Source organism: Oryctolagus cuniculus, chromosome 13, assembly GCF_964237555.1.
Source record: "Oryctolagus cuniculus chromosome 13, mOryCun1.1, whole genome shotgun sequence".
NCBI lineage: Eukaryota > Metazoa > Chordata > Mammalia > Lagomorpha > Leporidae > Oryctolagus > Oryctolagus cuniculus.
In genome coordinates, this window is record NC_091444.1 from 89,049,054 (window position 1) to 89,076,965 (window position 27,912).

The window sequence follows — 27,912 nt, forward strand, 5'->3', positions numbered from 1 at the left end:
ATTAAGTGAAGGAGTTCAACAAATGGTATGAAGAAAAAAGATGCTGTCCCTCAGCAGAAGAGACAAGGCTGTAAACAATCATCAAATCTCAAAATGTCCATTTCACTATAACACGTTATATTTTAGATACACTATTAGTTTAGCACTGATCAGGGGAAATATATGATATCTGTCATTTTGGGTGTGGATTATTTCACTTATTATTTTTAAGTGAAATTTTAAGCCAAGCACAGAAATACAAGCATTGTGCGATTTCACTCATGTGGACTCTAAATCATTGATCTAATGTAAATTAGGTATATAATGGTGGTTACTAGAGTCTGGGGAGAGTAGGGGGGAAGTGTAGGATGGAGAAAAAATGATGAACAGATACTAAGCCATGGCTAGATAGGAAAAAGAATTTCTGGTGTTCTATTGTACAGTTGATTGACTATAGATAATGAGAATGTATTATACATTATTCTAAAATAAACTGGGTGAAGGGCTTTTCAGTATTTTATCCATAAAGAAATGATGTTTGAGGAGGCAGATATGTTAGCCCTGATTATGCATTAAATTATAAATGTATACAAATATCAAGTCATAACATGATATTCCATAAATACGTATAAATTTTTGTGCTCATTCACAAGAAATTTTAAAAGTACTACAGAGGAAGAAGGAAGGAGAGGGAGAGAGAAGTGCAGGGGAAGAGGGGAGAAGGGAAAAAGGAGAGGGAGGGGAGAATCAGGAGAGGGGGAAAAGGAAAGTGATGGAGGAGGGCCAGGTGGAAGGAATTAAAGAAGGCAAGCAAAGCCAAGTATTAAGATTAAAAAGGCCTGCGCCGCAGCTCACTAGGCTAATCCTCCACCTTGCGGCGCCAGCACACCGGGTTCTAGTCCCGGTCAGGGTGCCAGATTCTGTCCCCCTTGCCCCTCTTCCAGGCCAGCTCTCTGCTGTGGCCAGGGAGTGCAGTGGAGGATGGCCCAAGTCCTTGGGCCCTGCACCCCATGGGAGACCAAGAGAAGCACCTGGCTCCTGCCATCGGAGCAGCTTGTGTGCTGGCTGCAGTGCGCTGGGCGCAGCAGCCATTGGAGGGTGAACCAATGGCAAAGGAAGACCTTTCTCTCTGTCTCTCTCTCACTGTCCACTCTGCCTGTCAAAAAAAAAAAGATTAAAAAGAAATGTTGAACAAGAAAATATTTTTACCAGCTTTGTGCAAACAAAATGGAAATATATAAATTCATGCAAATAGAGATAAAATATTAAAATGCAGCTATTCTTTTCAACATTCCTTGATTCATTAATTCATTTATTAATTTTATTAAATTATACAACTTGTATTACTTATGCCAAAAATTGGGAGAGAGTAAAAAAGACACTGTTATTTCAAACCAGATAATGTCACTGAGAATGATATTACATTTCTTTTTTTAAAGATTTATTTTATTTATTTGAAAGGTAGAGTTACAGACAGAGAAAAGGAGAGAGAGAATGAGAGATCTTTCACCCACTGGTTCACTACTCAAATGATTGCAATGACTAGGTCTGGGTCACTCTGAAGCCAGGAGATTCATCTGAGTCTTCCATGTGGATGCAAGGGCCCAAGGACTTTGGCCATCTTCTGCTGCTATCCCAGGTGCATTATCAGAGAGCTGAATCAAGAGAGAAGCAGTCAAGGCTCAAACTAGTGAGACTACAAAGCAACAGCTTTACCTGCTAAGCCACAATGCTGTCCCTTTTGATATCTTCAAAATCATCTTTACTATATTTTCAGTAGCAGGTAAACAATTGATTGTTTTGAAATAAACTGTCACTACACTGATTGGTTGCTTGCAAAAAGTAAAAGAAAAATTTCTCTTAATAAAGATAGGATCATTCAGAACCTCAACTTATGTCTGCATTTTTTTCATACAGAGTATCTAACATACAACTTAAATTTAATAGACATGCTGGGAAGAAAGATATATGAACAGAATGACTGGAGATCTAGATATTGGAGTTATCAAGACTAGAATATAGATAACTGACACATATTCAAGATTCATGATAAGACAGTTTTCACAGAGAAATAAAAATTAGTATAAAAATCACATAGAAATACTTTAACACAAAAATAGAAAAACTAAAATAAGAAGTCAACGAATGAAATTAATAACAGCTTAGAAAAAACTAAAGTGAAAGTTAGAGAAGTGGAATATTTGCTGGCCTTCAGAATTCATGGAGGATTGGCTCCAATGCCACTCACAGATATCCCAAATCCATGGATTCCTAAATCTCTTATATAAAATGGCATAGTATTTATACATAACATAGTCACATCTTCTGGTACACCTTAAATCATCTGGATTTACTTAAGTACCTACTAAAATGTAAATGCTATGAAAATAATTATTGTATTATTGAAGGAATAATGACAAGAAATCTTTGAATGTACAATTAAATCTATACATGTAGATTTCTTTTTTTTTGAAAAATTTTTATTTTAATTTTTTTACTTTTCCAAATGCAATTTTTAGGTATATTCACTTAGGTGTTTAAGTGAATACATAAAAGACTCAGAGGGGGAAGTTACCAGTACTATGGCAGGGTAAATGGCACAAATTCCTCTTTTTCCCCTGGCTTCCACTTTGCAAGAGGGAACACCTAACAGAATCCAGTCCAGGATATCACTATACTAGTCCTGTGCTTTGAAAAAATATCTGGCTACATATGATTCTGAATACATCAAATGCTGCTCTTGCCCTTAAGACTTCTAACAGTAGTTATCATTTCTAGTGTGGCATTTCAGGATAATGAATTATCCTGAAAAAAACTTTAAGGTAAAAGCCAGAATATATCATGTCTTCCCAGATTTTTTGAAGCAGATTGTCAAATTCTTCAGCTTAAAAAAAAGTCTGAAAAAGACTGCTGCTATATTGTTCAAAGAATTGCATTCCTGCATTCCTATAAAATGGACTTGGCCTATGTAGCTCATTCCATAAACACATTTAATATAAAAGTTTTCATATTTTTAGCAAGGATAAGTAATAGCAAAGAGCTTTTATTCCATTGTCCTCTGGTATTTTAGTTTATCTGTATTGAATATTTTTCTAACAAACATTTTGAAAAGTTTATTATCATTTTCTCTTTGATTACATACCAGTTACTTAACTATGTGGTTTTAAAAGATAATCTGCTTTAAATTCTCAGTCAATACTAAAAAAAGTATACAGCTTATCCTAATTGTTAACATTTACAAAACTTATAGTTCATTCAAATAAAAAATAATGCTCTTTTTGTAAATAGTGCATACAAAGCACAAGAGCTTCTTAGTATATTTAATGAAGCCAAACACCTTAGCATCAACAGAAATATCTTTTTATCTTAAACTAAATTTTCAAGCAGCATGCCATTTAATTCATACTGAACTAAATTTCCAAAACAATATGATTTTTGCTTAATGATTGGCATAATTTAATCTTGATAGGTACTTCAGGAAACATATAGTTTTACTGTCATAATTTTGATGAGAAGACAAAAATAATATAGATACCACTGGAGGATTAACAGGACAAATAATAGAGATATTACTGGAGGGCAAATCCATTGACCCAAAAGGAATTCTTAACAGAAGTTCAATACTTTTACTAAGTTCAGTAGGAGAAATGACCAAAAAAGATGTTTGTAAAAACCTAAGCCCACAAAAATGTATCAGAAGTCAATAATGTTACAGATTTTCCTACAATTACAAAAATCAGAAAAGAAGAAAGGTGTTTCTGATTTAGAATTATTTTCTAAGAACATTGGATTCATTTTCAGAAATGTGTTCTAGCCATTTGCTTGATCAGAAAGCTCCAGCTTCAATGTTCATACTTGTTTTCTAATGGGGAGCAAAGTCTAGAAGTAGATTAAAGTCTGATAAAAATGGATGGTGATCTTCAAGTACAGGCCATTTGGACTTTGTAATGAAGTCATAGTTATGACGGGTCACTAAGTCTCAGGCTCATTTCCTATCAGAAGTAAAAACTAAAAGAAGTCTGGTTTATTTCCTCTACCTTCTTAATAGTAACTAACATTTTACAAATCAAGCACCTTATAATGTGACATGAAATCCTTTAATTCTGAAACAATATCTTAAGCCTCCATTTTTGAAATAAAAAAATCAGATAATCAATAAGTTTTTAAGTAATAAACTGTGCTACCCACATTATTTAGGTGAAAACTGGCTCATGAATTTAGGCCAAGTTTTTGATGGAAGATATTTCTTCTTTGATTCATAAACCATAAAAATTTTAATATGTAATAAGAATCTTTGTTACTTATAACATTCTGTATATTGGATCAAAAGTGTGTTATGTTTTAAGTAACAACTTGCGATCAACTCATATTCTGCATATCCAAATGGTGCCTTCATATGGGAGCCTTTCATCCATGTACAGCATCGATACTTTAATAAAGCATGAATTTACTTTGCTTGAGGATTAAGTCTCATTCTCCATGGTTAATGCAGGATTGCTCATAACAGCTTTGCCTCTTCCAGGGTTTATGTTGTTTTCTGTCCAAGACTGAGAGTCAGTAAGAAGGTGGCTCTGGGATTCTCTCTATGGCTTTGCAGGAAACTGATGGTTTTCAGGATTTTTAGCTGTTGAATTCAGCCCTGGCTTTCAGGATTTTTAGCTGTTGAATTCAGCCCTACAGGGTAGATGGTTGTCCAGGATCCTGGTTAACAAGTCAGCACTCCGACTTGAGAAAATGGTTAGCAACCAGTACTTCTCATCACCAAAAACTTATCTCATTATTTTTTACTGAGACCTGACTTGAATCCATTTTTATCGGTTCCATGTTGAAATACTGGAGTCCTCACTGTGCACTTACTCCTCATGGAGGATCTCTGTCCTTAGTGTGCTGTACATTGAGATTTAATGCTATAACTAGTACTCAAACAGTATTTTTCACTTTATGTTTCTGTGTGGGAGTAAACTGTTGAAATCTTTACTTAATGTATGCTAAACTGATCTTCTGTATATAAAGAGAATCAAAAATGAATCTTTATGTGAATGGGAGAAGGAGTGGGAAAGGGGAGGGTTGCGGGTGGGAGGGACGTTATGGGGGGGAAGCCATTGTAATCCATAAGCTGTACTTTGGAAATTTATATTCATTAAATAAAAGTTAAAAATAAAAAAATAAAAAAAGAAATACTGGACTCCTGGATGCCTCTAATGTAGATTTGTTTTTGCTGACTAGCCAACAGTGATAGCCAAACAGAGAAGATGAGCTGACAGAAAACTAGCTGCAGCAAAGAATTGAAACCTCATATGGAACTTGGCTTGAGTATTTGGTAGACCACTTATCCAAAATTAGACAAAATACTGTAAGTCTGTAGCAGCCATTAAAATACAGTACAGCAGAGAACAAGCCATGAAAAGAAGGAAGAATTTATAATCTGAAATTCCCACACAATTGTTCACCCATGGGCAATGATGATCCATCTTCAAAATACATTTATTGCAGATGGAACAGGGATGGCAGTGATCTGGTTTTATAAGTTGGCATCTGTCACAGTAGTGGATGGCTCCAGTCATGGCCCTGGTATAAATGGGAAGATCCCTGGCTGCTCACCTAAGAACTTCCTGATGGGGTTGTCCTCTTGGCTCTCTCTCCAACAATTCTTTCTCTGCATAAGAGAGATGACATTCTTTTGAAGGATCCATTGGTAATGTAAAGATAGTTTTCCAGTAGGACCAAACATCATGAAAAGTAGGTGATAAGCCATCAAGCACACAACTTGTTCACCAATGTTTTCCATGGAAATTAGTCAGAGCTGGATGGCAAAGGCATAGTATGACCAGCCCAACAGGAGGCTGATGAACTCTGCTGGGATCCAGGACAGCACCCCCCGGCACTGCCACCTGATGCTGAGCGGGCCTGAGAGTGCCATCTTCCAGCCGCATCCACCTGCCCAGCTCTGGCCTTGGGGTGGGCTGGCCGCACCTGGCGCTCCTGGGGGTGGAAGCTGGTTGCACTGCGGCTACTGCCGCTGCCATGGCACTAAGTCCCCGGCCTGCAGACTGGAGCCAGTGCTGTGGACTCCTGGCTCCTCAGCCCAGCAGAGGTGGCAGCTGCAGGAGGAGGAAGCAGCTCTACATGTAGATTTAAAAATGCCTTTTCTTTCTATTTTTTTTTGTTTTTGTTGTCCAACACATGCACGCATAATCTCTGTTTATAGAAAGCCAAATCAAAATGAGAGTAAAATATCCAGTCTTAAAATGGGTAGAAAATAAAAGATGAAAAATGACAATGATGCAGGAATTAAATGTCACAGAGAAACTGCTGACATATTTGAAATGTAGGCCCAAGTGGAAAGGATTAAAAAGGAGAAACAAGAAAGAGAAACAATGTTGGAGAAGAAAATCATTGAAAATTTTGCAAATCTTTCAAAAGTCAACAATCACCAAGTAATAGATCCATTAAATGCTGCAAACCATTTTCTTTCTTTTCTTTTCTTTTTTTCTTTTTTTTTTTTTTGACAGGCAGAGTGGACAGTGAGAGAGAGAGACAGAGAGAAAGGTCTTCCTTTTCCGTTGGTTCACCCCACAATGGCTGCCATGGCCAGTGTACCACGCTGATCTGAAGGCAGGATCCAGGTGCTTCTCCTGGTCTCCCATGGGGTGCAGGGCCCAAGGACTTGGGCCATCCTCCACTGCACTCCTGGGCCATAGCAGAGAGCTGGCCTGGAAGAGGGGCAAGGGGGACAGAATCCGGCACCCCAACCGGGACTAGAACCCAGTGTGCCGGTGCCGCAAGGCGGAGGATTAGCCTATTCAGCTGCGGCGCCGGCCACTGCAAACCATTTTCAAGGTAAACCATACTTAGCCACTTCGTAGCTTCACTTTTTGAAACTAAAGACAAACAAGACAGCAAAATATATAATCTCCAAAGGATCCAATGTGAGACAATAGCTGACTTATCCATGTCTGGCTTCACTGTATTAGTTGAGGAATCTGAATTTTGTACTGCTGTCAGTATATGTGTATAGTCAGTATTCATTAACACCTATAAACATCATGTGAAAGTGTATTTATATATATATATATATATAAGTATATATGCAATTTCAAATAAAAATTGAAATGTTACTCAAACAAAATTTGAAGTAAACATTCTGACTGGAGAAAAATAATCTCAGAAGAACAATAGGAAAGAAATTAATGAATCTTGACTTGAACCTTTTTTATGATTGTGTGTATTCCATAGTTTTTTTTTTTGTCTTCTATAGTTTCTATCCCTTATAATAAAGAAAAGGTAAGGAACAAGAGATGCTAAACAGGTAAAAATGTTGAGTTTAATTGAGCAAGCCTGAGAATCTAAAAGCATTGTCCTGATGTCTTCACTAATCAGTAGAAGTGATAACTAGACAGAAGCCTTAGAATTCTCTCCTTAGCTCATCTCTGTGTGAGATTACCACAGTAAATTACAGGATTATGCTTTGCCCATAGTATAAATGGTATCAAAAATTAAAAAGTGGTTTTTGTTCCAGAGAACAAAACTAGGCAGACTATTCATATCAATCATCTCCAGGAGTGGAAGAGTGGGAGAGGGCCTAGGTGGAGGAAGAGGCTCCCACAGAGTAGGGAGGGATTGCATTTCACACACAAGCAATTATGCAAACCCACACCCACCATGCCTAGAAAAAGAGAAAAGGACACTGAAGAGGAGAGCAGGGGACCTGCTGGAGGGCTCCCTAAAGTTTCAAAGAGGCAGAAGACCTCAAAGTGGAAAAGGCCACAGCCACCATACAGGGGAGTGGCCTGTCCCCATGGAGGTGGAGAACAGCACCCCCTCCAACACAGGCCCCTGGGATGCCTCAGGCTCCAGGATCCAGCATGGGATGCCTCAGAAGGAAGAGAAGTTGGAGGAAGGCTTCCAAGGAAAAGATTGAGCCCCCCAGCATCAGAGATCATAAGAGACTGTAGCCACCAATATTTCAAGAGGGGCCTCCTCCACATTCCTGCCACTGGCTGGGTGTTACTGGGGACTTTGGCCATAGCCTGCAAACTGGGAACCTGCTCTCCTCCACTCATTTTCCTCACTCCAAGTCCAGCCTCTGAAGATTGATCTGGGCTAGGTAGTCCATCTGGCCCTTCCTTGCAGGTCCCCCCACACTTAAGATCAGTTAGGGCCATGTTTACGCTCTGGATGAGATCACTCCTCAGTGTGCCATCTTAATTAGAGCTGTTTCCCAGGGCTTCTGTTGGGACTTGGGCCAGCTCCTTCCACCTCATGACATCCCTCTCGCCTCCCCCCAGGCATTCTGGAACACTGGGTTTTGGTCAGGGGTAGGGAGTGAAATGGACAGAGCATAAACAGGGTGTGCTGCTGAGGCCTTGGAGAAGCAATCCTCAAATGGGGGTGAGTGCATTTTGTTGAGTTCCTGTTTCCTCCTCCCACGCCTATTTTACCAGTGGCCTAAATCCAGGGAAAATAGGAGAGATTATGGGGGATGGGTGCCCTTCCATAAATTTTTGATGACTGATAACATCCATCCCTCCTTTTGCTGAGCCCAGGACTTCTGAGTGTTGTAATGTATATGGGAGTTGTAATTAATTTTATCACATTTGGGACTTCCAAGTTGTTTGGGCGAAGGAACTGAGATCTGAAGAGTTGGTTTCAACCATTTGGGGGATGTTGAGCATCTGTCTCCCTTTAAGTCTCCGGGGTCAGAAATGAGATTCCCTGGGGAGTCTCCTAGCTGATTTTCCCTCCCCACAGTGCTCAAGACCAGCCTTGTGTCAAGTATCACAAGAGTAACACACTCCAGCCTTAAACAATAATAAAAAAGAAAGAACAAGAAAAATTTGGTTATCAATACTAGATGTTACCTACAGGAAGCCAGAGCTTTCATTACCTCAATTTTATTGCTCAAAATGTAGATATTTTCTCACATGTCTGGCTAATCTGAAATGATGGGAAAGATAACAGAATATTCAGAAACGTTCTTGGCATTTGGTAACTAAATTCAATGTTCCATTTAAAAAAGTATTATTCTGACAAGAACAGTCTTTTGAGAATAAGTAGTAAGTTCTATTTACCAAAATAAAGCCTACCCCAGGTGATGGATACCTGGCACTAAATACCAAAATCAGAACAAGGCCATAAACCACATTTCTCCAGATGAAGGACCCCAAAGCAATCCAATACAGACTTTAAATTTTATTAATTCAGTTCTCTCCCCAGATGATTGACATGGCCAGGGCTAGGCCAGGCTGAATCCAGGAACCAGGGACTTCATCTGGGTCTTTCACCTGGATACAGGGGCCTAAGGACTTGGGCTATCTTCTGCTGTTTTCCCAAGAACATTAGTAGGGAGCTGGGATTCTGGCACTGTTGGCAGTGGCTTAACTCATTTTGCCACAATGGCAGCCCTAGCACATGTGATTTTTGCCAATGTATATAAAAATGTCTTTTCATTACATTTAACTACAAACTAAACCTAACTGTGTACAGAAAATGTTTTTATCAATCTTTTGGTATACTTTGGTGGATCATAGTAAATGTGACTTTAACAGATTAATATTACTAATTCTTACCCATGGCCTGTGTCATTCTCTGAACCTATGCCAACTATTATTGAATGAGAAAACAAGTATGTATAGATGCAAATACAAAACACTTAGTGTTTCGCATTGCATGTACTTGCAGTAGATGTTCAATAGTTCATAATTTGTATCCCTTTTCCTTTTGTCAACTCAAATAAACCATTTGTTAATGAATAGGTGAAATTACCCAAGATAGAGGGTATTTGTAAAATCGAAATGACTTTTATGATACATCTGTTTAATCCACTAAAGATATTTTGTTAATTGGATACTTGAAGGTTAATAAAAAATAAAACAAAGAATATAGAATATATCCCTTCTTGGTTTTATTTTAAAGACCCACATCCCAAATGCTGCCATCTAATGAAAAATATTTTTTTAAAAAGGAAATGAAGAAAATGCATTTAAAATCAAGGAATGTAAGAAAATAAACTTTAAAGTTTTTGAATGTTAATACAAACTGTTATTTATAGCAGAATTTGCACATTGATCAAATGTTTTTGAGTAATTTATTATAATATATCTAGGTCATTATACTAATACATTTGGGAGTGATGATGAATATGAGGAAGACTTTAAAATAAGAAACTTCTATTGTAATAGTGGAATATGATTCCTCACAACTCTCCATTGCAGGGAAGTATGCTGGTAAGTGCCAAGCGATAATATAATTTCAGAATCACAGAAAAGAAGGCTGAGGGCTCCTAAGTTCCTTCTGATATTAAGAGAAGATGTCAGGAAGTATTTTCAAGGATGACAAATGAAGGCACAGAGGACAAGTACTAAGGAACAATTCCTGCCCTCCTGCTTACTACCAAGGACTTCTAAGACATGAGAATCATTTTCAAATAAAAATCTGCAGACAATAAAACTTCCATTTCCTTGATTAGGTTACTATGTGTATTATAGATAGAATGATCATTTTGAATTTTACTACAGGTGAACATAAGCACCTAAGTCCATCTTAGATTCTAAAGTGCTTATTTTGCAATTCAGACTTTTATATATAGCTTTAGTGTTTTAAAACCTGGCATATCTGTTCTCCATGAATAAGGATGAAAAGACTGTATTTTTTTAAGATTTATTTATTTATTTGAAAGTCAAAGTTACACACAGAGAGAAGGAGAGATGGAGAGAGAGAAAGAAAAGTCTTCCATCCATTGCTTCACTCCCCAATTGGCCACAACAGCTGGAGTTGCACCAATCCAAAGCCAGGAGCCAGGAGCTTCTTCTGGGTTGCTCACATGGGTGCACAGGCCTAAAGACTTTGTCCATCTTCAACTGGTTTCCAAAGCCATAAGAGAGAGCTGGATCAGAAGTGGAGCAACAAGATTTGAACCAATGCCCATATGGGATGCCAGCACTGGAGGTGGTGCCCTTACCTGCTATGTCATAGAGCCAGCCCTGACTGTATTTGTTAAGTGACCAAACCTATGACACACCTCTTTGTATGCTTTAACTGTGTATATGAATTGTCATCATCATAGTAAATTTATCAGCTATGTATATTCTGTCTTATTTGAAGATTTCAACTCTAGGTCGCCAAAGAATTTCATCTTGGTAAAAATTCACAAATTTCTCTTCCTTTAATATATTGAAGCTGCGGATTTATTTTTCTTGCCTAATGGTTCTGCCAAAAACTTCCAGGACTATATTGAATAGCAATGGTGAAAGTGTGCAGGCATCTTTATCTAGTTCCAGATTTCAGTGCAAATGCTCCTAACTTTTGTCCATTGAATATGATACTGGTTGTGTGTTTGTTATCTATTGTCTTGTTTGTGCTAAGGAATGTTCCTTATATACTCAATTTGCTTAATATTTATATCATGAAAAGATGTTGTATTTATCAAATGCTTTCTCTGCATCTTTTGAGATAATAATATGGGTTTTATGCTTCAATTTGTTGATATGATGTGTCACATTTAGTGATATGCCTATGTTGCACCATCCCTACATACCAGGGATAACGCCTATATGGTTCTGGTGAGTGATCCTTCTGATGTGTTGTAGGATTCAATTAGCTAGTATTTTGTTGAGAGTTTTTGTGTCTATGTTCATAAGGGACATTGGTCTGCAGTTCTCTTTCTATATTTTTTCAGGTTATGGAATTAAGGTGATACTGGCCTCATAGAAGGAGTTTGGGAGGAATTCACCCCTTTCAATTATTTTAAACACTTTGAGAATAATTAGAATTTGTTACTCTTTAAAGGACTGGTGTAGTTCAGCAGTGAAGCCATCCAGTCCTGGCCTTTTTTTGCTGGGAGGATCCTCATTACTGATTCCATTGCTATCTTCATTATTGTTCTGTTTAAGCTTTTTGTCTTCATGACTACAATATGGTAGACTGTGTCCTGAAATACATCCATTTCTTCTAGATTTTCCAGTTTGTTGGATAAATGGATTTGATAATTATGAATATGTGGTTTTGAGTTCAATTTTTCAATTAAATAAAAGATCAGTTAGCTTGTTTTCCTTCCTCCCTTCTCATGAGTTCAAATATGTGGGTTCCCTGTAAGTTTCACTATCAACTGTGTCAATGAGACCAAATGTCTTAGTTTCCTTGGTTCAGTCCTATTTTATACCAGTCTGGTGTCCTGCACTGCTTAAAATTTTCTGAATTTATCATTTTTAACAAAAAAAGTTACTCAATAACTCCATTAATGGAAGTCTAGTTGGGTTAGGACAACCTTCACATTGCATTTCCAGATTCTGCAATAGTATTTTATTGTGGTACATGAGGCTTTTTTTTTCTGTTAATAGGGGTCTCGTTTTAACAAATGGTTCAGTCTGCAAGACACTTAGAACAATCTTCCCTCTTTATTGGATCTTTTTTAAATGCAACATACTTACTATCTCCCTTACAAGGACAGCATGCAGAGCATAAGCTCATAAAATGAAATGTTCCTCTAAAAGTAGCTAGGCAGTACAAACACTTTCTTGTTTTGAATAGTGATGGTGAGGGAAGGAATTACCTTTTAACCTGATGTCCCTTTGGTCTACCAGCTCATTGCCTCATGTGACAAGCCTGAGGTTATGCTGGGTTAGTGGGAAACTTAACACTCTTTTCTATGTACACAAGAATTATGTGTATATGGCCTAATAGCTGCTAAGCTATTGCTTTTCTTCTTTTTTAAACTATCTTTGAACCATTACTTTTCAGTATCATCCAACTTACTGGGATTTAGCTACTGTTCATGTATGTGAGTTTCCCCAGAGACCTTCTGATTCCTGTCTTTTCCCTTTACAACACTGACTTGGGACACAAAATCCTAAGACGCTGCCACTTTACTGCTCAGTTTCTCCCATGGGTATATGGTCATCCCTCAAACTTTGCTAGATCATTTTCAGGGCAACCACAGCTTGTCTCAGCTAGGAAGATTCAATGCTCTCCCAGTCACCTAAGTAATTGTAGTTCACCTTCTAACCTCCCAAAAAACACCTTTCAGCAGATTTTACAATTACCAAGAACTTACTGAAGATTTCAGGACAAATAGGAACATAACACAGTCATGGTCACACACCTGCACATCCACCAGGTGGATACCCCGCCACCCACCTATGCCGGGTGGAACTCTGGGGGTCCAGGAGTGAGAGTGGCAGTGATGGACAGCTGTCACTCATTCTCCCCATGAAACTGTGACCTGGGGCCAGGGATTGAGCCTGGCTGGGGCAGCTGCAGGTTTGGATGAGGTGGGCGCTTGGCCTGCAGCTGCAGCATGAGAGGCAGTGATGGGGTGATGGGTGTGTGATGGCGATGGTGGTGGTGGTGGTGTTGGTGGTGGTGACGGACATGTGATGGGGATTGAAGTAGCCCCCTGACAGTAGGGACTCCATTTTGGAGCACTTGAGACTCCAACACCCACCCCCTCCCCATGAGACTCTGGTCTGAAACTATGGTTTCAAATAGTCAAACAATAGCAGTACACTATATCACCCTTGGCAGAGCACAAAAACCCCCTAGCATGATTGCTCAAGCTTACAAGCACAAAAAGTTGCCCCTGGGTTACCAGGGTTCATAATGAAGATGTGATTTGTCTGTGTCTTGCATTAATGTCAAGTCCTTATTGGTAATTATAAGATTGTAACTGGTATTGTCAAGATTATGATGAATATTAATTTCACTTAGGTTTTAGGTTATGTTGACCCCAGTAACCATATACTCTCTTTTGATTTTATATACTCTCTTTTGATCTTAGCAACTGTGCATAGCAACTGTGCATAGCAACCATGTATTCCCCCCTTCCTGGTTTTGTGGTTTTTGTCTTTATAAACCCTAACCTTTGGTTATTGGGGGCTGCTCTGCTCTTGTATGATCAGACAGCCCCAGCATGCTGGATAATCAATAAAGCTTCCCCTTGCTGTTTGTGTAAGAGACGTGTCTCTTGGTGACGTTTTTTGGGTGGTCGACTCTAACATTTGGAGGCCCCAGGAGATTGCGGCTCCTGTGGACGCCTCCAACGGATGTCTCTTGGGGTAAGTAGAAAGGCGCCTAAGGTAGGGACTCAGTGTATGCGTGCCTCAGGTTTCAGTTTTTCGGGTTACAGCCCTGTTTCTGTTTTGGTTTTTGGGTTGGCACAGTACGCACTGTGGCTGGCAGACGTGCCTGGAAGCCCCAGGCTACCACCTCAGGGGATGCCCCGAAAGGACCAGGAGACTGAGGACACTCAGTGAAACTCCCATCAGAAATTCCCCTAGGCGGGAGTTTTGTGCCAACAGCGATTACATTTTAGGTTTCAATTTTTTTTTGGGGGGGGGATTGCTTTTCTGTCTGTAACATGGGTCAAACTGTGTCCATGCCACTATCTCTTACTCTGGCTCACTGGCCTGATGTGTGGGCTAGGGGATCTAATCTCTCTCTTCTGATTAAGAAGGCTAAGTGGCAGACCTTCTGTGCCTCTGAGTGGCCAGCTCTCAGAGTGGATTGGCCCCCCAAGGGCTCTTTCCACTTACCACTCATTCAACGAGTGAAAGAGGCAGTCTTCCAACCTGGAAAGTATGGACATCCTGACCAGCACACATATATACTGGTATGGCAAGAGCTGTGTGAAAATCCGCCTGACTGAGTAAAGTCTTTTCAAGCCCCTAATGAGTCTCTTGTAACAGAAAATATCTCAATGAAGACCTTGTGGTTGACAAAATCCCCATTCTCCTGGTCCCCAGTTCTCCCTGAGTCTCAGTTTGATCTTCTGAACTTTGACGCTTTACCCCCATACCCTCGTGCTCCTCTTTACCCACCAATTCCTTCTCCCTCCCCTTCACTTCCCCCATCTGCTCCAGCCAGCCCGCCAGAACTGGAAATGCCATCCAGTGCGACATCCACGTCACCTAGTCCCTCAGTAGTGCCCTCTCCTTCCCCGGAGGGACCCGCCAAGGGAATTCGGAGTAGAAGCGTTCACAATCTTGAAGATGTAGCTGTCACATTGCTGTTAAGACCTGTGGGCTCTCCACTAGACGAAGGAGGAGGGATGCAGATTTTACAATATTGGCCGTTCTCTTCATCTGATCTTTATAATTGGAAAAATAATAACCCTCCCTTTTCAGAGGATCCCACTCATTTGACAGGTTTGGTCGAGTCACTGATGTTCTCCCATCAGCCAACCTGGGATGACTGTCAGCAGTTGCTGAACACACTCTTCACCACTGAGGAGCGGGACAGGATACTCTTAGAAGCCAGGAAGAATGTTCCTGGGCAGGATGGGAGACCTACGCAGCTGCAAAATATCATTGATGACTCATTTCCCTTGTGTCGACCTGATTGGGACCCCAACACGTGAGAAGGTAGGGAGCATCTGTCCATCTATCGCCAGTCTCTAGTGGCCGGGCTTCGGGCTGCTGCCTGAAAGCCCACCAATTTGGCCAAGGTAAGAGAAGTAATCCAGGGACCTACTGAAACACCTTCTATGTTCTTAGAAAGATTAATGAAAGCCTATCAGAGGTACACACCCTTTGACCCTCAGTCGGAAGGGCAGCGAGGTTCAATGTCTATGGCCTTCATCGGCCAGTCGGCCCCGGATATTCGCTGCAAGTTGCAATGGTTGGAGGGGCTGCAGGATCTCACCTTGCGAGATTTAGTCAAGGAAGCTGATAAGGTGTTTTACAAAAGGGAAACAGAGGAAGAAAAAGAGCAGCGAAGGGAAAGAGAAAGGGAGGAACAAGATAGAAAAAGGGAGACCGAAAAAGAAGAAAGGGAAAGAGCACAAAACAAGAGGCAGAATCGAGACCTAGCCAGAATTTTAGCCACTGTAGTGGACAATGGGGGAAGCAAAAGGGCTGGTAGACCAGGCCAATGACGCCGCCCACCTTTGGACTCCGACCAGTGTGCCTATTGTAAGGATAAGGGACACTGGATGAGGGACTGTCCTAAGAAGAATGCTGCTCAGCTCAAGGCGCCATCTGCGCCAGTGGTCCTAGCCTTGGAAGAAGATGACTAGGGGTGACAGGGCTCGGATCCCCTCCCCGAGCTCAGGGTAAACTTTAACGTGGAGGGGACTACCATCAATTTTGAAATAGATACGGGAGCCGTCTATTCCATTCTGCAGAAACCTTTGGGTCCATTATCTAACAAAAGGTCATTAGTACAGGGAGCTAATGGTAGTCAATATTGGGCATGGACCACGAAACGAACTATGGATCTGGGAAAAGGAAAAGTTCAGCACTCATTCTTGGTGATCCCTAACTGCCCAGCTCCTCTGATGGGAAGAGACTTGCTTACCAAATTAGAGGCTAGAATAACCTTTGAGCCGGCTGGCCCGTGGGTAGAATTCTTAAATTCTTTAGTAGAAGCACCAATGACTACTGTGCTCACCATGTCAGTAGAGGATGAGTATTGTCTCCACGAAAAATCAGGAGAGACACAGGAATCAAGAATTCAGCTTTGGCTCACTGCTTATCCCCATTCTTGGGCCAAAACAGCAGGATTGGGGTTGGCTGTGTGCCAGCCTCCGGTGGTTGTCACTTTAAAAGCCAGTGTGGTTCCTGTTCTGGTTAGGCAATACCCTATGAATAAAAAAGCTCGGGAAGAAATTCGCCCACATATCAAAAGACTATTGGCTCTAGGAGTTCCTTTTTATTTTTTTTACTTTTTTTTTTAACTTTTATTTAATGAATATAAATTTCCAAAGTACGATTTATGGATTACAATGGCTTCCCCCCCATACCGTCCCTCCCACCCACAACCCTCCCCTTTCCCACTCCCTCTCCCCTTCCATTCACATCAAGATTCATTTTCGATTATCTTAATATACAGAAGATCAGCTTAGTAAACATTAAGTAAGGATTTCAACAGTTTGCTCCCACACAGAAACATAAAGTGAAAAATAATAGATGATTTTTTTAAATGATGATGAAATCAGATCAGACCTATTGTCATGTTTAATCCCAGTGAGAGTCAAGTTGGAAATTGATAATTTCTTTTTTTTTAACAGAAGATCAGTTTAGTATGCATTAAGTAAAGATTTCAACAGTTTGCACCCCCATAGAAACACAAAGTGAAATATATTGTTTGAGTACTCGTTATAGCATTAAATCTCAATGCACAGCACATTAAGGACAGAGATCCTACATGAGGAGTAAGTGCACAGTGACTCCTGTTGTTGACTTTACCAATTGACACTCCTGTCTATGGCATCAGTAATCTCCCTATGCTCCAGTCATGAGTTTCCAAGGCCATGGAAGCCCTCTGATTTCTCCAACTCTTATCTTGTTTAGACAAGGTCATAGTCAAAGTGGAGGTTCTCTCCTCCCTTCAGAGAAAGGTACCTCCTTCTTTGATGACCTGTTCTTTCCACTGGGATCTCACTCACAGAGATCTTTTGCCAGAGTGTCTTGGCTTTCCATGCCTGAAATACTCTCATGGGCTTTTCAGCCAGATCCGAATGCCTTTAGGGCTGATTCTGAGGCCAGAGTGCTATTTAGGACATCTGCCATTCTATGAGTCTGCTGAGTATCTCACTTCCCATGTTGGATCACTCTCCCCTTTATTTATTCTATCAGTTAGTGTTAGCAGGTACTAGACTTGTTTATGTGCTCCCTTTGACTCTTAGTCCTTTCATTATGATCAATTGTGAACTGAAATTGATCACTTGGACTAGTGAGATGGCATTGGTACATGCCACCTTGATGGAATTGAATTGGAATCCCCTGGTATGTTTCTAACTCTACCATTTGGGGCAAGTCAGCTTGAGCATGTCCCCAATTATACATCTCTTCCCTCTCTTATTCCCACTCTTATGTTTAACAGGGATCACATTTCAGTTAATTTTCAACATTTAAGAATAACTGTGTATTAATTACAGAATTAAACCAGTCATATTAAGTAGAACAGACAAAAAAACTACTAAGAGGGATAATGTATTAAGTTGTTCATTAACAGTCAGGGCTATGCTGATCAAGTCACAATTTCTCACAGTGTCCATTTCACTTCAGGAGGTTTCCTTTTTGGTGTTCAGTCAATTGTCACTGATTAGGGAGAACATATGGTATTTGTCCCTTTGGGACTGGCTTATTTCACTCAGAATGATGTGTCCCAGATTCCTCCATTTTGTTGCAAATGACTGGATTTCGTTGTTTCTTACTGCGGTATAGTATTCTAAAGAGTACATATCCCATAATTTCTTTATCCAGTCTACTGTTGATGGGCATTTAGGTTGGTTCCAGGTCTTAGCTATTGTGAATTGAGCTGCAATAAACATTAGGGTGCAGACCGCTTTTTTGTTTGCCAATTTAAATTCCTTTGGGTAAATTCCAAGGAGTGGGATGGCTGGGTCGAACGGTAGGGTTATCTTCAGGTTTCTGAGGAATCTCCAGACTGACTTCCATAGTGGCTTGGCCAGTTTGCATTCCCACCAACAGTGGGTTAGTGTCCTTTTTTCCCCACATCCTCGCCAGCATCTGTTGTTGGTAGATTTCTGCATGTGAGCCATTCTAACCGGGGTGAGGTGAAACCTCATTGTGGTTTTGATTTGCATTTCCCTGATTGCTAATGACCTTGAACATTTTTTCATGTGCCTGTTGGCCATTTGGATTTCCTCTTTTGAAAAATGTCTATTGAGGTCCTTGGCCCATGTCTTAAGTGGGTTGTTGGTTTTGTTTTTGTGGATTTTCTTGATCTCTTTGTAGATTCTGGTTATTAACCCTTTATCTGTTGCATAGTTTGCAAATATTTTTTCCCATTCTGTCGGTTGTCTCTTCACTCTCCTGTTTCTTTTGCAGTACAGAAACTTCTCAATTTGAGGCAATCCCAATAGTTGATTTTGGCTTTGACTGCCTGTGCCTCCCGGGTCTTTTCCAGAAATTCTTTGCATGTGCCAATATCTTGAAGGGTTTCTCCAATGTTCTCTAGTAACTTGATGGTGTCAGGTCGTAGATTTAGGTCTTTAATCCATGTTGAGTGGATATTTGTGTAAGGTGTAAGGTAGGGGTCTTGCTTCATGATTCTGCACGTGGAAATCCAATTTTCCCAGCACCATTTATTGAATAGACTGTCCTTGCTCCAGGAATTAGTTTTAGATCCTTGATCAAATATAAGTTGGCTGTAGATGTTTGGGTTCATTTCTGGTGTTTCAATTCTGTTCCATTGATCTATCCATCTGTTTCTGTACCAGTACCATGCTGTTTTGATTACAACTGCCCTGTAGTATGTCCTGAAATCTGGTATTGTGATGCCTCCAGCTTTGTTTTTGTTGTACAAGATTGCTTTAGCTATTCGAGGTCTCTTGTGCCTCCATATGAATTTCAGCACCATTTTTTCCAGATCTGAGAAGAAGGTCTTCGGTCTTGATTGGTATTGCATTGAATCTATAAATTGCTTTTGGGAGAATGGACATTTTGATGATATTGATTCTTCCAATCCATGAGCATGGAAGATTTTTCCATTTCTTGGTATCCTCTTCTATTTCTTTCTTTAAGGTTTTGTAATTTTCGTCGTAGAGATCTTTAACGTCCTTGGTTAAGTTTATTCCAAGTTATTTGATTGTTTTTGTAGCTATTGTGAATGGGATTGATCTTAGAAGTTCTTCCTCAGCCATGGCATTGTCTGTGTATACAAAGGCTGTTGATTTTTGTGCATTGATTTTATACCCTGCTACTTTGCCAAACTCTTCTATGAGTTCCAATAGTCTCTTAGAGTTCTTTGGGTCCCCTAAATAAAGAATCATATCATCTGCAAAGAGGGATAGTTTGAGTTCTTCCTTCCCAATTTGTATCCCTTTAATTTCCTTTTCTTGCCTAATAGCTCTGGCTAGAACCTCCAGAACTATATTGAATAGCAGTGGTGAGAGTGGACATCCCTGTCTGGTCCCAGATCTCAGTGGAAATAAATGCTTCCAACTTTTCCCCATTCAATAGGATGTTGGCTGTGGGTTTTTCATAGATTGCTTTGATTGTATTGAGGAATGTTCCTTCCAAACCCAGTGCTTAGAGTTTTCATCATGAACGGGTGTTGTATTTTATCAAATGCTTTCTCGGCATCTACTGAGATAATCATATGGTTTTTCTTCTGCAGTCTGTTAATGTGGTGTATCACATTGATTGTCTTGCGCACATTAAACCATCCCTGCATACCAGGGATAAATCCCACTTGGTCTGGGTGGATGATCTTTCTGATGTGTTGTTGTATTCTATTGGCAAGAATTTTATTGAGGATTTTTGCATCTGTGTTCATCAGGGATATTGGTCTGTAATTCTCTTTCAATGCTGCATCGTTTTCCGGCTTAGGAATTAAGGTGATGCTGGCTTCATAGAAAGAATTTGGGAGGATTCCCTCTTCTTCGATTGTTCTGAATAGTTTGAGAAGAAATAGGATTAGTTCTTCTTTAAATGTCTGGTAGAATTCAGCAGTGAATCCATCTGGTCCTGGGCTTTTCTTTGTTGGGAGGGCCTTTATTACTGTTTCAATTTCTGTCTCAGTTATGGGTCTGTTTAGGTTTTCGATGTCTTCCTGGTTCAATTTAGGTAGGTTGCATGTGTCCAGGAATCTAGCCATTTCTGATAGGTTTCCCTGTTTGCTGGCATACAAGTCCTTGTAGTAATTTCTGATGATTCTTTTTATTTCTATGGTGTCTGTTGTTACATTTACTTGTTCATCTCTGATTTTGTTGATTTGGGTCTTTTCTCTTCTTTTTTTAGTTAGTTGGGCCAATGGGGTGTCAATTTTGTTTATTTTTTCAAAAAACCAGCTCTTCGTTTGGCTGATATTTTGGAATGTTTTTCTTGATTCAATCCTGTTGATTTCTTCTCTGATTTTAATTATTTCTCTTCCCCTACTAGATTTGGGTCTGGTTTGCTGTAGGTTTTCTAGATCCTTGAGGTGAATTAAAAGCTCATCTATTTGGTGCCTTTCCAATTTCTTGATGTAGGCAGCTATTGATATAAACTTTCCTCTTAACACTGCTTTTGCTGTATCCCACAAGGTTTGGTATGTTGTGCTGTTATCCTCATTTACTTCCAGAAAGTTTTTGATTTCTCTTTTGATTTCTTCTATGACCCATTGTTCATTCAGGAGCATGTTGTTCAATCTCCATGTGTTTGCGTATGCTCTAGGGATTCCTGAGTTGCTAATTTCCAACTTCATTCCTTTATGGTCTGAGAAGCTGCATGGTATGGTTCTAATTCTTTTGAATTTGCTGAGACTTGCTTTATGGCCTAGTATGTGGTCAATCCTAGAGAAGGTTCCATGTACTGCTGAGAAGAATGTAAAATCTTTAGCTGTAGGATTGAAAGTTCTGTATATATCTATTAGGTCCATTTGGGCTATAGTGTCATTTAAATCTACTGTATCCTTGTTGATCTTCTGTCCTATTGATCTGTCTAGTTCTGAGAGTGGAGTATTGAAGTTCCCCAGTACTATTGTATTGGGGTCTAAGTCTCCCTTTAAGTCCGTTAATAAATCTTTTAGATAAACTGGTGCCCTGTAGTTAGGTGCATATACATTGATAATTGTTATATCTTCTTGTTGTATTGATCCCTTAATCATGATATAGTGTCCCTCTTTGTCTCTCTTAACAGTTTTTGTGGTAAAGTTTATGTTGTCCGATATTAAGATGGCTACGCCCGCTCTTTTTTCATTTCTGTTGGCATGGTATATCTTTTTCCAGCCTTTCACTTTCAGTCTGTATGGATCTTTGTTGGAAAGATGTGTTTCTTGTAAGCAGCAAATAGATGGGTTTTGTTCCTTAACCCAATCAGCCAATCTGTGTCTTTTAACTGGACAGTTCAGTCCATTAACGTTCAATGTGACTAATGATAAGTGGTAACTTTGCCCTGCCATTTGCCAAAGATAAGTTCTAATATATGCTTTGAATTCCCTGTGATCTTTTGCTGTGAGGTTTCCTTCCTTGGTTTCCTTCCTTTACCTTCTTTCATATTGATGACCGTGTTTCTGTGTTTCTGTGTGTAACACATCTTTAAGCATCTTTTGCAGGGCTGGACGAGTGGCAACAAATTCTTTCAATTTCTGTTTGCTATGAAAAGTCTTTATTTCACCTTCATTCACAAATGATAGCTTTGCAGGATATAATATTCTGGGCTGGCAGTTTTTCTCTCTTAGTACCTGGGCTATATCTCGCCATTCCCTCCTAGCTTGTAGAGTTTCTGATGAGAAGTCAGCTGTGAGTCTGATTGGAGATCCTCTGAGAGTAATCTGACGTTTCTCTCTTGCACATTTTAGGATCTTTTCTTTATGTTTCACAGTGGAGAGTTTAATTACAACGTGTCATGGTGAGGATCTCTTTTGGTCGTGTTTATTAGGGGTTCTGTGAGCTTCCTGTTCTAGGATGTCTCTGTCCTTCTCCAAACCCGGGAAATTTTCTGCTAATATCTCACTAAAAAGGCCTTGTAATCCTTTCTCCCTCTCCATGCCTTCAGGAACTCCTAGAACCCGAATGTTGGGTTTTTCAATAGTATCCTGCAGATTCCCGACAATGTGTTTTAGATTTCTAATTTCCTCTTCTTTTCTTTGGTCTGACTGTATCCTTTCCTGTTTTCTGTCTTCTAAGTCCGATATTCTCTCTTCTGCTTCACCCATTCTGTTTGTAAGGCTCTCTATTGTGTTTTTCATTTGATCTATTGAATTCTTCACTTCAGTCACTATCACAGTTTCCTATTGTACTAGTTGTTTCATTTCATTTTGATTCCTCCTTAATATTTCATTTTCACGAGAGAGATTTTCTATCTTGTCCATTAAGGATTTCTGTAGTTCAAGAATTTGTTTTTGAGAACTTATTAATGTTCTTATCAATTTTTTGAGATCTGCTTCTTGCATTTCTTCTATGTCATCATCTTCATAATCTTGAATTGGGGTGTCTTTTTCATTTGAGGGCGTCATGCTGGCTTCCTTGTTTTTATTACCTCGGCTTTTGCGTTTGTTATTTGGCATATTGGAGATATTTGGTTTCTTCACTGTGGTGCTTTTTCTTGTTATAGTATGACTCTAGATTAAGTGGACTGTCTGTTTTTGATGCAGCCTTAGGGCTTGAGATGGGTGTGGCCTGAGAGCTCTGTTTGGTGTGCCAAAGGTGACACTCCCAGGTTAGGCGTGGTAAATCTCTCTCTCTTTTTTTTTCATTCAAAAGGGAAGTAATTCCACACAGTGAACGAAGTTGGAGGTAGTTAGTAGGCAAATGATATACCCACAGGAGCCAGAGATCGGAAGCTCTTTCCCAAGGACCCCACAGGGAATCTGTTCTGCCCTCAGAGTGGGCTCAAATTCCCCTTCAGTCTCCCACTGGGTTGCCAAAGTTACGGAATTGTAGCATCTCTGGAGAGTGCTCATGTGAATTCCGTGAGTCTCTCCCCCACCGTCTCTTTTTTCACAGTCTCAGTTCAGTAGCACCACAAATTTACTAGGTCCTAATCTCCTGTTAATTCGCCCCGGCCAGTCAGGTTTTTCTGCTAGGCTCAGGGCCGATGCAGACCTGAGGTCGCTCTGCTTATGACGTATGTCCAAGATGGCGCCTGCTCTTTGTCTTGCTCGCCCTTGAGAGGTGAGCGGAGAGAGAAAACCCATGTCCGTACCAGTCACCTTTTTTTTCTCTCTCTATCTCTTCCAGTTAGCCTGGTGAACTTCCCCACCCCCCGGGGGTCGTTCCCTCTAGTCTCCTCTCTCCGCTTGCCTGCCGGTGTCTCGGGCTATTGAGGTTTGGCTCACCTCGCGTTCCAGCGCTGGTGTGTTGAGTCTGCCGCTGGTGTCCCGAACTGTGGGCTCCCATGCTCTCCACGCAGGTCCACTGTGAATCACGCGTTCCGGAAGAGTTTCTTCTGCTGTTTCCTCCCCTACTCTTCCTTGAACCTGCAGTATCTCCACTTTTATTAAACTGTCTCTCCCCAGACTATCAGTGTGCTCGCTTCCTATTCCGCCATCTTGCCTCCTCCTCTGATGGAATGTTTTAAACTTCAGACGATTGTGTTTTTTTTTTCATATCCAAAATTCTAATTCTGGCCATTTCTCTCATTTCAGGGGTAAACCAGTGGATAGAAGTTATCTCCCTCTCTGTGTGTCTCTTCTCTCTGTGTAACTCTGCCTTTCAAATAAATAAATCTTTTATAAAAATGGAAGGTTCTGCCATATAGGGAAGGATCCTGTGTGAGAGATTTAGAAATATTCAGGATGGGGTTATTCAGTAAGGACTTGTTGATTTTATCACTGGGATTATTTGATTTCATAACCCAGAAGTATTGCCAGGCCTGTTCTTCCTCAATGGGGAGATCAAACAGGAATGGCTTGTTATCTCCCCTTATTTGTTGGAAATGAGCAGAAATGCCTGTCTTATTGCCATTATTTTTTTCCTTTATTCTGTGACAGGTGAAACCCATGGCTTTCTGATAATACTGTATGGTATAAAAACTGTTTATGTTTTGATCCCCAGACCTTAAAGAAGGAATGAGCCATCATTTTCTGCAGTATTCTTTTGCTGCAGTAAATTTGAGGGAAAAAAACACAGCTAGATAATTGGAATGTAAATTGTAATACCATTTTATAGCTAGAACTATTGCGTCGTGTGTGGTAAAGATATCCCTTATGTAGAGGCCTTTATGGTAGCGTAACCAATTACTACTGAGAGCCCACTGTAAGGCAACACCTGCCAATCTATTGCTGGTCCCTTCTGGAGCATCATTCCAGCAAAGGGGCTTCTACTAGCTGTGGTAACCCCTTACTGCCCATAGTCTTCTTTTTAAGTTTGATTTATTTATTTGGAAGGCAGAGTTAGAGAGAGAGAGAGAGAGAGGCCTTCCATTTGCTTGTTCAGTCCCCAGATGGCCACAATAGTCAAATTTGAGCTAATCTCAAGCCAGGAGACTAGAGCTTTTTCTGGGTCTCCCATGTGGGTGCAAGGGCCCAAGTACTTGGACCATCTTTGTTGCTTTCCAAGGCAATTAGCAGACATCTAGATTATAGGGGAGAAGCTGGGACTTGAACTGGTGCCCATATGGAATGCTGATGCTGCATAGAGAGGCAAACCTACTATGCCATGGTGCCAGCCCCTCATAGAATCTTTGGAAAGGGAGAATCCAACCTCCAGAGAGGACCATCAGTTGACAGAGGCCGGCATACCCTTGGGTGCTACTGGGCAAGGTAGGTGGGTATGCTCATGGAGATAAGATGAAGAGGATGGAGCAACTGGGGATGATATGGCACATTGCAGGAAGCTTGGATTGTGCATAAAGACATAGCCCAGACCTCATACATCTTGTCCAGATTGAGAGTCTGGTCTGTGATGTGATGCAGTTCTTGGTGGGGAGACAGCCCAGGTGGTGCAGAGAACATCAATGAAAGTGGCTAGGAGCTCAATTTTTTGTTGTTTGCTGTCATTTGTGTAGCTGCTCATTGAGATGACTAGAGTTCAGGATTCCTAGTGTCCCCCTTCCTTGATGCATGCAGCTTCTGTCTGGACCCATGTGTAATCCCTGGTTCATTAGATGAGAAATGGAGGTAATTTGGCTGTTGTCAAAATTGTGTGCTGAATGGTGAGTAGCATGGTTTTTGTCTTGGATGCAGATCTCAAATATCCTCCAATATCTATGATATCCAGTGTCACTACTAGCAACTGCAGCATGGTCTACACCATGTACATTTCCTCACCCAGCAAGCCAAGCTAGTAGATGTGTAGACAAGATCAAGTGGGTGATGATAGCAAGTGTGCCACTCCCATGAGCTCAATGCAGACAGCAAATTAGCACTAGGGACAGTATGCTGTTATAGCAGCATCTGGCATCAAGAGAAGGAGCAGATGTTGTAGTTTTCAATGGAATCCATTAGAGAACGTGGGAGTAGTGGCTGGGTTTATAGTTAGAGGCATACTGATGGACAGAGGGTGTCAGCTCCCATTGCCATCAAACCAGCCCCAAGTTTCTCAACAATGAACGGTCCTTTTGCACTGAGTCTATTTCTTTATGATGCTATTTTTGGAGTTTAGCTTTCTCAGCTTTTTCTAGCCTTTTTTTTTCAAATGGGAAGTCTGCCTTATTGTTTTTATATATTTTTTCTTCATAAAATAGAGCTTTTTAGATCTAGTAATTTCCATCTACCACTATTTCAATCATGAGTTCTTGTACAATGTGTGTTCATTTTCAATCATTTCCTAATATTTTATAATTTCCCTTGAGGTTTTTTTTTTCCACTCCATTACTTACTTTTTTCCCAAAATGTACTGCTTATTTTCCACTTATATTACAACTTCTCAAGTATCCTTCTGTTTTTGACTTTTAGAATTTATTAAAAAAACATTGAAGGAGAGAGAGGGAGAGAGAGAGAGAGAGAGAGACAGAGAGACAGAGAGAGGGAGAGATTGCACAGCTTCCTAGATGCTCACAACTGATGGAGTTCATCCAGGCAAAATGGAGCCAGTAAGTCTTCCACATGGGTGACAATGCTGCAATTACTTCAGTCATCACCTGCTTCCTACCAGGATGCATATTAGCAGGAAGCTGAAATGAAAGCAGAGCCAAGACTTGAACTTAGGTGCTCTGATTTTGATTTGGATATAACACACATCTTTTTTTAAAAAAAATTATTTAATTTTATTTGATAGAGTTACAGAGAGAGGTAGAGACAGAGAGAGAGGTCTTACATCCGCCGGTTCACTCCCCAGATGGCCTCAATGGCTGGGGCTGCACTGATCTGAAGCCAGAAGCCAGGAGCTTCTTCCAGGTCTCCTACATGGGTGCAGGGGCCCAAGGACTTGGGCCATCTTCTACTGCTTTCCCAGGCCATAGCAGAGAGCTGGATCAGAAGAGAAGTAGCTGGGACTAGAACCAGTACCCATATGGGATGCTGGCGCTTCAGGCCAGGGCTTTAACCCTTGTGCCACAGCGCTAGCCCCAAAACACATTATCTTAACCACTAGACTGAATACTCCTAATTGTGGTCAGAGAACATATCTTAAATGACTTCAGTTCGTCAAGGTTTATTCAGGTGATTTTATGATGTAGCAAACTGTTTTCTGTGGAAAATGTTGCCTGCACACTGAATGAAAGCCATATTCTCTTGATTAGTGTGGAATATACCAATTAATTTTGTTGTTTTATCATATTCAAATATTCCATATCCTTTTCAATCTGTTTCATAGTTTTGCCATCCATTTCTAAAAGAAGGATACTAGCAAATCCAAATGCTATTGTTGAAGACTCTGCTTATCCCTTTATCTCATTTTCCTAAAATGTTGAGCATTTCTGTAGGAGAAATATATATCTATATTTGTTATATTATTTAAATTGTTTGACATTTCTATTACTAAAAGATGCCCCACTTTATCTTTAGTAACACTGTTTGTTTTAAAATTTTTCTGTCTATTATTGAGGTGGCCAGCCACTATAAATCTCCCTCTGTTACATTTTGGTATATCTTTGTCTCATCATTTAAATTTTCATCTCTTTTTATATGTTAAATTTTTCTTCTTCTGTATACAATATATTATTTGATAGCATTTATTTGAAGTCCACATGACAACTTTTGACTTTGGAATATTTCTTTATTTAAAAAGTGTAGTGACAGAAAAATGAAGAAGAGAAAGAGAGAGATACTTTTCATTTACTGTTTTAGTTCTCAAATATCCAAAAATTTTAGGGCTAGGCCATGCTGAAGCAAGAATCCAGGAACCACTTTCAGGTCTCCCGAAGGGAGATAGCCTTCAAACCATATTGGCCATCATACATTGCCTCCCAGGCACCTTAACATGAAGATGAATCAAAAGTGTAGAGCAACAGAAACTCAAACCATGCTCTATTTGAGATGCAGGCATCACAAACAGTGGCTTAACCCCAAAATTCCCACCCCAATCTTCACTTTTTAAAAACATTTCATTTTTAACTGACAAATGACTACACATATTTGTAGGTAAGTACATTATTTTTTGATAAGCAA

At 40.1% G+C, this 27,912-nt stretch overlaps 2 pseudogenes; one reads left to right on the plus strand and one right to left on the minus strand.

Moving 5' to 3' along the window:
- Positions 1–2,468: 2,468 nt before the first annotated feature.
- Positions 2,469–6,562, minus strand: LOC127488365 (palmitoyltransferase ZDHHC2-like; annotated as a pseudogene).
- An 8,109-nt stretch (positions 6,563–14,671) lies between these two features.
- On the plus strand, positions 14,672–16,648 carry LOC138844902 (uncharacterized; annotated as a pseudogene).
- Positions 16,649–27,912: the final 11,264 nt, after the last annotated feature.